This window comes from Nanorana parkeri, unplaced genomic scaffold, assembly GCF_000935625.1.
Source record: "Nanorana parkeri isolate BGI_ZX_2015 unplaced genomic scaffold, ASM93562v1 scaffold111, whole genome shotgun sequence".
NCBI classification, from domain to species: Eukaryota; Metazoa; Chordata; class Amphibia; order Anura; family Dicroglossidae; genus Nanorana; species Nanorana parkeri.
The window spans coordinates 1012686-1023955 of NW_017306379.1; the positions used below are offsets into that span (position 1 = coordinate 1012686).

An 11270-nucleotide genomic window follows, 5' to 3' on the forward strand; every position below is an offset into this window, starting at 1 on the left:
GGGTTGCCAACTTTTTTGCATTTTTTTTTGGGTCCAGGAGCAAGAGTTTGCTTAGCATTTGGAAAAGGCCACATCTGATAAGCTGGCTAGCTTCCTCCCGACCAAGCTTGTGTTAACCCCTCATTTTCCAAGCTTGGATGACTTTAACTGCTGCTCAGGATGAACCTGTATGTTAAGTTTTCACAATATTTCACTTGCAAGAGGTCAATACCACAGACCCTTCTTTTTTTTTCTTTTTTGTTTAGTTATTTGTTTATTCTTGTTTAAACTCCTTATTCTCAAATTTACAACTGTGGTATTTCTATTAGTAGCTCTGATTTTTTTGTTTTTGTTCAGTTGGCTTCAATGCTTTTTTGAAAAGCTGCACATTCTTTTCTGACTCCTAGGCACCCTTCAGTTAAGCAGGGCTGCTGTGGATGGGAATTTGTAAGGCGGAAGGCCATGTTTTCTGGTTTGACTGGGCACACAAGACACTCGTTACAGATTTATTTACAGTTGGGTCACCAGTACGCCTCGTGTTTGTTTTTTCGCCCAGACCTAGAGTTTTTTTAATTCATCAGACTTTTTTTTACTGCCGGGTACCTTCTTTTGAAATGATTTTCAGGGACATTTTCCACACTACACTAATATAGTAATAAAGTTATTTGTTCACAGTCCTGTCTAGGACGATGAGAGGCCTCTGTGCCCTTTCATACCATGCCATTATCAAGTTGCAAAACTTTTTTGACATTAATTCCAGTATAAATCTTCATAAATAGTAACACATTAATAAAAACAAAATAAAATGTATCAATGTATATTTGGAAATTTTATATATATGTGTGTGTGCGTGCATATATATTTTTATATATTACACCATTATGGTACATTTGGTTAGTAGTGTGTATTTAATGGAGATATATATATATATAAGGTGCGATTGGGACGTAAAGCCGCGTTCACATACGTTTTTATGTGTTTCATCGCGACGCATTTACACACAACACACAACACACAACACACAACACACAACACACACTATCACTAACGCACACACAACTCAGGTTGCTGTATAAGTCTGGTCTACAGAGATAAATTAGAAGTTCAAGGTTTGTTTTGTTTTACGTAGGGCTGCCTGGATAATTACAGGAAAAGCGGAATAATGACATGCCATAAACAATGAACACACTTCATGTAGCGCTCTGCTTGCCATTGGTAGGTTGGCAGTGCTGGATGAAACTCGAGCAGCCACGGTCCCTACCAACAATGTAGCATTGTGCAAACGACCTGATTTCATTTTCTCAGAATTATGACGGGCTCCTCTGCTTTTTATTTTATTTATTTTTTTCATTTTTCCGACTTGAAAGACTCCGTTTGTGTTGCAGTCATAGATATTTTTATCTGTAATTTTACGTTACCGAGCGAAGAAGAAAATGAGTCACAATAATTGTATTAGAAAGTCTTCAGTGAAGTCGCAGTATAGGGCTCAGAGACTAATACGGCTTACCCATTTATATTGCACTATATATATATATATCTATACATACAGAGAGCATAGTGTGTGTGTGTTTGTAAAAATAAAGGGCTGCATTGAGTCTGAAGGCTCATCAGCTCATGAAAATTACATTCAACATTCGTATTATTGGCTAATCTCCGATTGCATTCCTGCACGCTGTCCCTTTTCATTACTTGTAGGTTAGAAGTGGAGGGAAACTGAATTGGGGGCAGATAGCAACTCAAAGTGTAGCCCACACTCTTGTACATTACACGGCGCAAGCAGCAAAATATGCCAACCAATCAGAATTTGCTTACTGATGCCATACCAGTACACAACAGATTCCGATTGGCCGCTTTGAGTGCTGCACATAGCATCTCCCTTCTTTACTTATTGGCTAGTTTTTTATATCTACGGACTACTTAGGCACAAGTCCTATGGCAGCAAAAGTTGTCCTGCCCCAAGGACTTCAGAAAGTATTTTTTTTAAAAAAATTTCTCCAATAAAAAATGAGTGCCATCGCATAAAATCTAAAAACCAATGGCGACGTTCGGAGCCCACACCAGCCAAGTTCAGAATTCTGTTCACCGATTGTATAATATGTGGTGTGGTTTGAGTAGGTAAGCAGAGAAGACACAATTTTTGCAGCATTTTGAAGTTGTCTTTTCTTTAAATGGTTCCTTCCGTTGTAGAAGCTTTTTTCCTAGTCGGTCTGCTGGGCCTGTGTTGGTTGGTTAGACGGAAGTAGGGCTCCTTCGATTTCTTGACTATAGTAGTTGCTTTGGGACTGTCAATGTTGCCTTGCTTTTGCTTAATTTAGCAAGCTTGTATATTCCCAGAACCTGCTCAGGATATAAGAGTTCCTGGTATGCCGATATCTTCAAACCTGTGTATTAAAATGGCGTGGGTAGAGCTCGGTATAAGGTACTGTGAGAGTCTTAGCTGCTTTTTTTTTTTCCTTGCACCGTAAAACAAATGCAAATCCTTTTAACAGATATTCTCGACTCGCACAAAAGATAAAACATAATTACTGCTCAGAAGAACTTGTCAGATTCTCAATTTGGCTCAGTATTTCTTAGATTTTTGTTCCGGCCTGTAGAAATGAATAGGCTGTCACTCTCCGCATTAAGCTCTCGTTCTGTTCCCAGTGTGTTATTTGTTATGCTTTTTTTTTCTTTTTCTTTTATTTATTCTTTCCCAGAGAGAATCAGAGGGATGTTTTTGTACTCGTGAGGATCATTGCTTTGCTCCCGTGCACCTGCTTTTTAAATTTACGTTGTGTGAAGTGCTTGGGCACCTGCTCGGTGTCATGGCATCTTCAAAGTCTTGGGTCTTGCTCCGTTGTGTTTTTTTTTTTCTTTTTGCCACCGTGACTATCCGGGCTCGAGAGGGCAAGTCCTGTGACTCTCAGCAATTCGTTCCGTCACTCTCGGGTCAGAAAAGCCAGCATGCTAGAATTTCCAGGGAAACAGGTCAAGTACAAAGGAGCAGAAAGCCAGTTTAAATGGAAGCGTCTTCGTCTTCGTTCTTGCCATAGGGTGAATTTTGGGTCTGCTCTTTTCCGGATGTTGTGTTTCTCTGTCTGCAAACCCATTAATCACGGGCTGACTTGTGCTTTTAGTCTGCAGGGAGTGCTGGGGTGGGGATAGGCCCCTGTTGGACCGTTGGGTTGTTATCTTTTACAGCCTGTAAGGGGATTGGGTCTGAACAGGGCTGGTAAATGGACCTCATTCTACGTTATTGATGGGTTCCGTCGTACCTTGAGGCTGGTACTTACAATTCAAAAACTCTTTTGGGAGTTGAGTTCGCCAGTGGGCACAGTTTTATAAATCAAAGGTGTATTGGTCACAGATTAAGAATCCATGACGGTTTATTGAGGAGCTTTTTCTCTTTCTTCTTTTTGGTGGGGGTGGATGGGGTCTAGCTCCTTGAGTATGAGGGCACGGTGTAAAACTCAACCAAGAAAAACAATTGTTTAAGCTTTGACTTGGCTTGTTTTTTCTAACTTGTTTTTTTTTTAAAGCACAAATGAACTAGTTTATCATATTTAATGATTTAATTGTTCATGTGCTGATGTGATCTAGAACAGCTGGTACTCCCATGCCGTTCCGGAACTCCTCCCCTTCCTTTTCTATGCAACCACTCTTTATCACTCTGCACTCTACTGACAAAAACCTCAAGGTGCCAAAAAATTAGGACCTCTAAGTTTGCACTTCCTGCTTCTAGACTGAAAATGTTGTAAGTTTATTTGTTTCAGTTTTTTATTGTTCTAAACGTATATATGTTCTGTATAGGTTTATTATATGTATAGACTGTTGCTGTTCTTGTAGTTACTTATTAAGTCTTTGCTAAACGTAACCGTTGCAATGATCAGATAGATGTTGAGCCTAGTATTTATTTATTTTTACTTTTGGATCCTTTTCATCTTTGTATGTAGACTGTCAGATTGCCCAGGGTTTACATCTCCACTGTCTCTTTTCTCTTTTAATTATAAACATCTTAGCGCCAAGACATGTCCGATTTTCCTTTCAAGGGTTTTATTTTTTTACTTTTTTTTTTGCTAGCTCACTTCAAGATTTTCATGATTTCATTTCTTCAGGTTTTTCTGGCATGATTCAGATAGTGGGAATAGGAACATTCACATGAGAAAAGCCTTGTTGAGATGGGTAAGCAAAAAAAAGAAGAAGCCCTTTAACTTGTTTCATGTCATTTTCCAGTGCCTCGTTGTGTTCTGTCGACTGTCGCGGTTTTTTCTTATCAATCAACACTTCAGACTGATTTTTTGTTTTCCTCTGGATAGAGACGACAGCATAACTGTCACCTTTTGCTAAGAACGATCCATGACAACTGTGGAGCACTTTTTTTTTTTTTTGTTAGCCTTTTGTTTTTATGAGATAAACTATGCATAAATGCAGTGCTATGTTTTTTTTTAATGTTTTTGTTTTATAGTCGCAGTTCTGTTTTGTTTTTAATTGGCCATATTTGGTGAATAGAGAAGAGGGTGGAGGATTCAGATTCCCCAGCCTTTCAGTTGATTGGCACACAGTGGTTTTGAACAAACAAAAAACATCACCTATTTGCATATCTGCGCTGTATCGGTTGCTCAGTACGGGTAATCTATCCTAAGCGGCTTAGTTTTCCTGCTCCTCTATGATTTATTAACCCCTTACCCAGCTGCTTGTCATCACTCTTGTCCCCATGTGTGATCAGACACTTGCTGTACGTGCAGGTGCTGTGCCAAGATGTCCGTTACATGGACTCGATAGGAGGTGGACCAGAAGGAGTTAAAGCTATACTTTTTATATATTGACTGAAAGGAACAAACTTTTAAAAAACTGTTTTAATATTAGTAGTTACATTCTCTTTCTTTTTTGGTAAAAAAAATATAACCCACCATCTTCCCGAAAAGAGAATGAGACAAAAACAAGTGAATATACATGTATTAAAAATTGGTTGTTAGCAATTTTGAGCAGGATTTCCACTTATAGAGGTTCATGTATTTGTTAAATAGGTGCTTTTATTCTTATATGTTGCTTTATAAATAGATAATATAGATAATGGTTTAAAGAATAAATTATGTATAAAATGACATTTTAGCACCATAGCTACCTTACAATGACCCCTATTACATGTGTCATTAATCACTTTCAATCGATGTGCTTTGCATGTGCTATTCAGTAAAGCTGGAAAAGTTTGGCGCCATCTGTAATTTTTTAGGTTCCTTGACTACCTGGTTTCTGGTAAATCTCCAGCTCTGCAGTAAGTGATGAGATTTTTTTTTTTTCCCTCGGCTGTTTGGGGATGTTTAAGGAGGGGGAGCTTTTCGTCTTGTTCTTGTCTGGGATTCACATCTAATTACTCTGCTTCCTGTTGTACCAGTGGTTCCCAGCTCCTATGCAATTCCACATCTTCTCCTGCCTTTCTTGGAAGCCTTCTTACAGCTGTTGCACCCAACAGGTACATCTTGTGAAAAGTACTTCTTCTTTGCATAGTAGGGGGGTGAAATCAGTGTTGACTTTAAACAGCCTTTTTTTTTTCCTCCCTAGTGGTATAATTTTTGTGGAAAGGTCGAGCTGCCAGTACAGATTCATGTTCTATATAAGACAGGCAAAGGCTTGTGGAAAGAGCTCTCTGCAACGTTTTATTAAATCTTTCCCTAGCTTGCAAACAATGGTCTTAGCATTTTATTTGGCTCTTGGATTTCTTGATTAGATGTGTTCATTTTTTTTTTTTAAAACAATCTATTCTACTCTCCATTTTTTTTCATGTGGTGATATAAATATTTGTTTCCATTTTTTTTTAAATTTATATCTGGTGATAAAAAATAATAGGAAAATATATAGTCCTGATTGAAACACTTCTCTATTTCTTGCTGGAGGACACTAAAGCACTCTAAAAGTTTTTTTTTTTTTTTGAGAAATCAAATCTTTAGTATATTATTCAGTGCATGATTGTTAAGAAGGTTGGTAAGGTGTGTGTGTTAGGGGTATATTGTGTGTATGCATGGCTGTTGATCACAATAAAGTCTAAGGGAATTTTTTGTAACTGGAGTACCATGGCTTGTACCATTATTATTTTTTAGACTGTGGCAGGCAAGGGTGTGTGTGTGTTCAGTCTTTAATTCTTAGCAGCAGATAAACCGGTACTGTGATTTATCTGTTTGTTTGTTTAGACACAAAAAGCTGCTCTTACTTTGGGTGGTCTAACTTTTCAGATTCCATGCTGAGATTGTTCTCTATAGATTGAACTCGATGGAATGGTGTCCTTTTTTTTTTTTTTTAACCTGGCTAACTATATAACTGTAATATAGTAGGTGGGTCAATCACAGATGTTCTAGTTGTATTGTGACAAGTCCAAGGGGGTTCTTATCTTACCAACTCTACCATAACTCTGACTATAAAGTAAGTAAAAGACAGGAGGAGTAGATCTTTTGTTGGGACTTTTTTTAATACAAATCTGTACATTTTGACCTAGCTAGACAGTCTTATTAAAGCTATTAAGCTGGAGATGTGTAGTTTTTGAAGGATCAATGGCCGGAGCTTGCTACAGAATCTAGTTTGCTTCTCCCTCTGGTCTTGTCATCATTGTTATAAACTTCTGAGCAAGCTCAATTCAGAGCCAGTTTGCCCAATCTAGGTAACGTACTGGTGTTGCTAACAGGAGGGTGACACATGTTAAGACACCAGCTGCAATTTTTTTTATTTTAATGAGCATTTGTTACCTGGCTTCTGGGACTTGTGCAAAGTTTTTTTTCCTTTTGCATAGATTTTAGGTCTGAGAAACTCAACTATTGATGTTTGATAGATGTTCATGATAGTCTTCAAAATTCTGCTTTCTTTGCTGTAGTCTGTCAGTCTTGATCTGCAATTTTAAGGAACATTTCAAACTCCAGAAACTGATAAAAAAAGAAAAAAAACAGTCTTGGCTTTGCTGCAGCCTTCTCTTAGAAAGTTTGTCTTTGAAAGCCTTTTAACCAGGGAACGTAGAACCACTTAACAGTGTAACTTCAGCTTTTCGGAGCTGATAACAGAGAAAGAGAAAAAAGAAACGAAAATGTTAAAATGCATTTTCTGTTCCCAAATATCTATATTGTTTATGCTGCAAATGTTCTCCTAGTTAGTTAGGCATTTCTCCATTTCCTAAAGCAATTTTATCTGCTGCTGCTTTGTTTTTTAATCTATAGATTATCGTTTAAGCTGCGAGTTGCTTGCATGCTATTTCAAGTTTGGGCAAATCTTCCGTAGAATACAATTTTATTTAGCGTTTTACATAAAATAAACTATAACCGTAATGGGGCATTTCGGGATCTAAAAGCTTCTGCAAAGCTTACATTTATCATCTCCTGAAAGTATAAATCCTTGGCGTTAAGTGCGTTCTTTTTCCATTTCATTTTGTCTTACTAGGCGAGAGTGCTGGCTATTTGCAAGTTGTATTAAAATGCACTTACTCAGATCACCGAAATGCTACTCAGAGCAGCTTGTGTTGTGGTAGACACAAATAACCTGATTCGAAGTTTTACGATGCATATATATATACATATATATATTATGTTTTTTTTTCCTTATTGGTTTTGAAATATCTTTGGCAGCTGTAACTTTTTTTTTTTTCCCTTGCCGAACATGGGAACCTGTTTAGCAAAAACATTTTATGTTCCCTTGAATGGCAACACCACACAGCGATAATATTTACTCAAACACTTTGAGGTGTTTGGATTAAAGTTTTACCTCTTAGTTCTCCTCCCAGGCTTAAGTGAGCGAGAACGGGACCGATCTCGCATTCATGTTTTTTTTAGGACGGTGTGCAGTCTGCGTATAGGTTTTCGGAAGCATAGCAGGGCCTCGACATGGTGCTAATGTATTATTTATTCTGGCTAATCCTTACTAATGTGCAAAGTCAGTTTGTTACTGCTTCAGCAAGTGGCTCTTTAAGCAGAGAGACGGTTAAGCAGATCTATTGTAACAAGGTGGCCTGGTCTCATGAAGAGATTTAAGGCAATGGCAAAGGGACTATTGTGTTGGCATTACCCTCTCTCAGCATGCAAGTATATTATCTGAACCGCTGTGTGCCATGTTTCATAAGGAACTTTTTTTTTATAAGAGGGCTCAATTTTCAGTACAACAATCACTCTCCAATAGGATTAGCATAACGTGAAATAAAAAATTAAAATTGCGAGCACTTTGTAGAATTATAGTTGGGTTTCTTAGCTCTGTTACTCTGTGTAGTAAAAACTTAGTAGGAAGCTCACTGCAGCTCGTGCGATGCTGATTGATATTGAAAAACATATAATCTGATGTTCTCTATTGGCATCTTTAACTTTGTAAAAAGCAAAAGCTCCAGAAAATAATTAAAAAAACTACTTTAAAGTCATCCAGAGTAATGTTTTTAGTAGCTCGGAAAAAGTTTTGTCATGAATTGACATTTCTTTGTCGCACATCCCGCTGCCGAGTATGTTGAATGAAGCCACAGGGAACCTGATGAGGCTCCCCTAAGAGTAAAATTGTATGTTGCTAGATCTCGCTATTAGAGGCAGGAGCAAAACACAGTATTTGCCATAGTAACACTTTGCACATCTATTAAAAAAGAGACAAGAAAGTGAAACTGTTTAGGCGAGAACAATTGCATTAGCTGATTAACCTACATTAAGGTTCCGCAGCTCTGTAGAAATATCGGATGTATTTCTCAATTTGCTGCGCAAAATTCTTCGAACTCTATTATTGATCGTTTTAGGCAGGGGTAAGGCTGACTGGTTGTGTAAAAAGAAATCATGCTTCAATACCTCCTAGGTCCAGTAACAGCCCTCACTATATATTTGTCAGTGTTGTTAATGGCACCTAATACAATGGAGTAGTTGAGAATTTGGCTCTGCATCCCATAAAATAGTTGGTATTTTTAATATCTTGCTTGCTTTTACGCTTTCTGCAACACCTTGAAATCGGAGGTTGCTAGTAATGCTTTTGTCAACCAGGGGTCAGCCTAATGCGACCAACTGAATAAATAGCTAGGGTGACATGAGATGATGGAACGTTTGAGCTCCATAGGATCGTTCCGTAGAATAATCGTGGAATAGGTATGGCCATTTGTTCAGAGTGTGAATACTTATGTATAGGTTGAACTCTTGGGAAAGTCCACTTGCAACATTTGGTTCCTTTCCTGTAACTTGTCGGGTAGAAGCTTTGGAAAGCGCCCATACATATACTATAGTTTCAAATCTATCAAGGGGCCCATTCAAGTCATGGTCACTTTGTGTCTATAAGGGTTCCTGAGTGGTATCTTGTGATCACATTTTGGCATCACCAATTCTTTTTTAGCAATTTGACCCTATTCATATAGTTTTAGTAGTCAAGTAGGTTCTCAGTGTCACTTTTATTTTATGTTGAGGTAATCAGGTTCAAAACCTTAATTTATGTACGTCAGTGGGAATGAGCTGGTAACATGTCACATTGGTAAGTGTTCTACATGTTGTTCCTCATTGTCTCCCATTTTAATCCATGTTGTCTAGCCCCGCATGTCTTCAAACTAATATCTGACATGAATCATCTTCGCCTTCACCTAAACGATAACCTGCTCTTAATCCACATCCTTTTCTGCCGTCTGAATACCAGCTTAGGCTATTTGTGGCCCTTTTTTTTTTTTTTGTGACGCTCCTGGTATTCCGCCGTTATCTGAGAAAGTGCGCCTGTCAAATATTCAGACTCCTCTTATCTCAGACCTAATTATACATTTTGACTTTGAGATGTGCCTGAACCTCCTGTCTGAAACTTTTTGATTTGGCAGTCTGAGAGCGAGAAACGTGTGACAATTCTAAAGAACATACCACTCTGCAGGCCAAGGTCACTGGCGGCGTATGTGATCCCAGTGTGTGAGCCCATTCCAGGAGCCTGGTACTTTACTTTCTGACTCAACACAGCTATGCAGCAATGTTATTGCTGTTTATGTAATGAAATGATGACTTCTTAGAGGAGGTGACAAGTGCCACTGATAACAGGAGTCAAAGGCTGTTTAGCTAGTGTTGTGTCAGATAAGAGTTGCACATTTGCTATATTTGTATTTACATATTTATTATTACTAGTCTTTTGGCCAAGCCAAATAGTATCTGTTATTAGACTGACTCAAAATAGCAGTCATGTTGCATGAAGCCGTTTGTTGAGTCCATTGTGGACAAGCAAGTGGCTCCTTCTACGTAAGCTGTATAATTTTTTGTTGAAGTCCTTTTGATTTAGAGGAATTGTCAACTGCGTGAGTCGCACTTTAAGCTGTGTGATACAGTGCAGGTCTTGGTTCTGTTCTTCTTTGCTGAGTGTTGGTACTTGTTGGCGTCTGGTTTCTGTCTAAACTGACTAAGCCTACAGACACACAACTGCAGAGACCAAGGATTACCATAAGTATACAAGAGGAGAGGCTGGAATGCCTCTCAGTCTAAAGTCTTAAAGGAAGTCTTGCTTCCAGGTTTTGAGTCCCTTCACACTTGTTCAGTTCCTGAACTTTATTTTTCTCCTGTAAAACACTGAATTAGAGGTGCGCTATGAGTAAGATGAGAAGAGTGGACATTCCTGGTGGAGTTAAAAATTGGGAAATGACAATTTTAAGAGACAACATTTATGTTTGACCAACACTTCCAAGTGTAACCCAGGGGTAGGCAAACCTTGGCACTCCAGCTGTGGTGAAACTTCAGGTCCTATCATTCCTCTGGCTCAGGGAGTCATGCCTGTGGCTGTTACAGGCTTTTAATGCCTCATGGGACTTTGTAGTTTCACAATAGCTGTAGTGGTGATGTTGCCTACCCCTGCTCTAACCTCTCAGTCAACTAATCTGGTGGTGTCATTAGATGTATCATTTCAGATTACTTTGATTTGGTGGCGTTTGGTAGGACATACTTATTACAGAACTGGTGCCCATTCCATTCTTGGCAGATTGGAAAGGGGCACATATAAGAGCCCAAATATTGTGTGGAAAACAAAATTGAATTTTTTTAAAAATATGATTGAACTGTAATGTGTATGATGGTTACAATCAGGTTGTTAAATCCGAGCTGTGGACAGTGAAAGAGCTTTATGAAGGAAATAAGATGGTGTAGATTATCTTCGTACATGCAAATGTTTCAAAGATGTAATCTAACTAACGGAAAACCTTTTGTTCACCAGCATGGTGATCTTGTAATCCTAAGTGGAAAAGCAAAATCAGATGCAGCTACTGTGCTCACCGGTTTACAGAACAGATCCCAGGTCAAAGGTAGCATATATATATATATATATATATATATATACACACACACACACACACTCACCGGCCACTTTAT

General features: G+C 38.4%; 1 protein-coding gene across 1 annotated transcript in view; it reads left to right on the forward strand.

The window, feature by feature from the left end:
• Positions 1 to 5410: 5410 nt before the first annotated feature.
• Positions 5411 to 11270, forward strand: part of ADGRL2 (adhesion G protein-coupled receptor L2) — a 217983-nt gene continuing 212123 nt past the window's right edge. The window contains exon 1 of the mRNA XM_018553128.1: positions 5411 to 5431. The gene's annotated coding sequence lies outside the window, so the exon portion shown is untranslated. The remainder of the gene's footprint in view (positions 5432 to 11270) is intronic.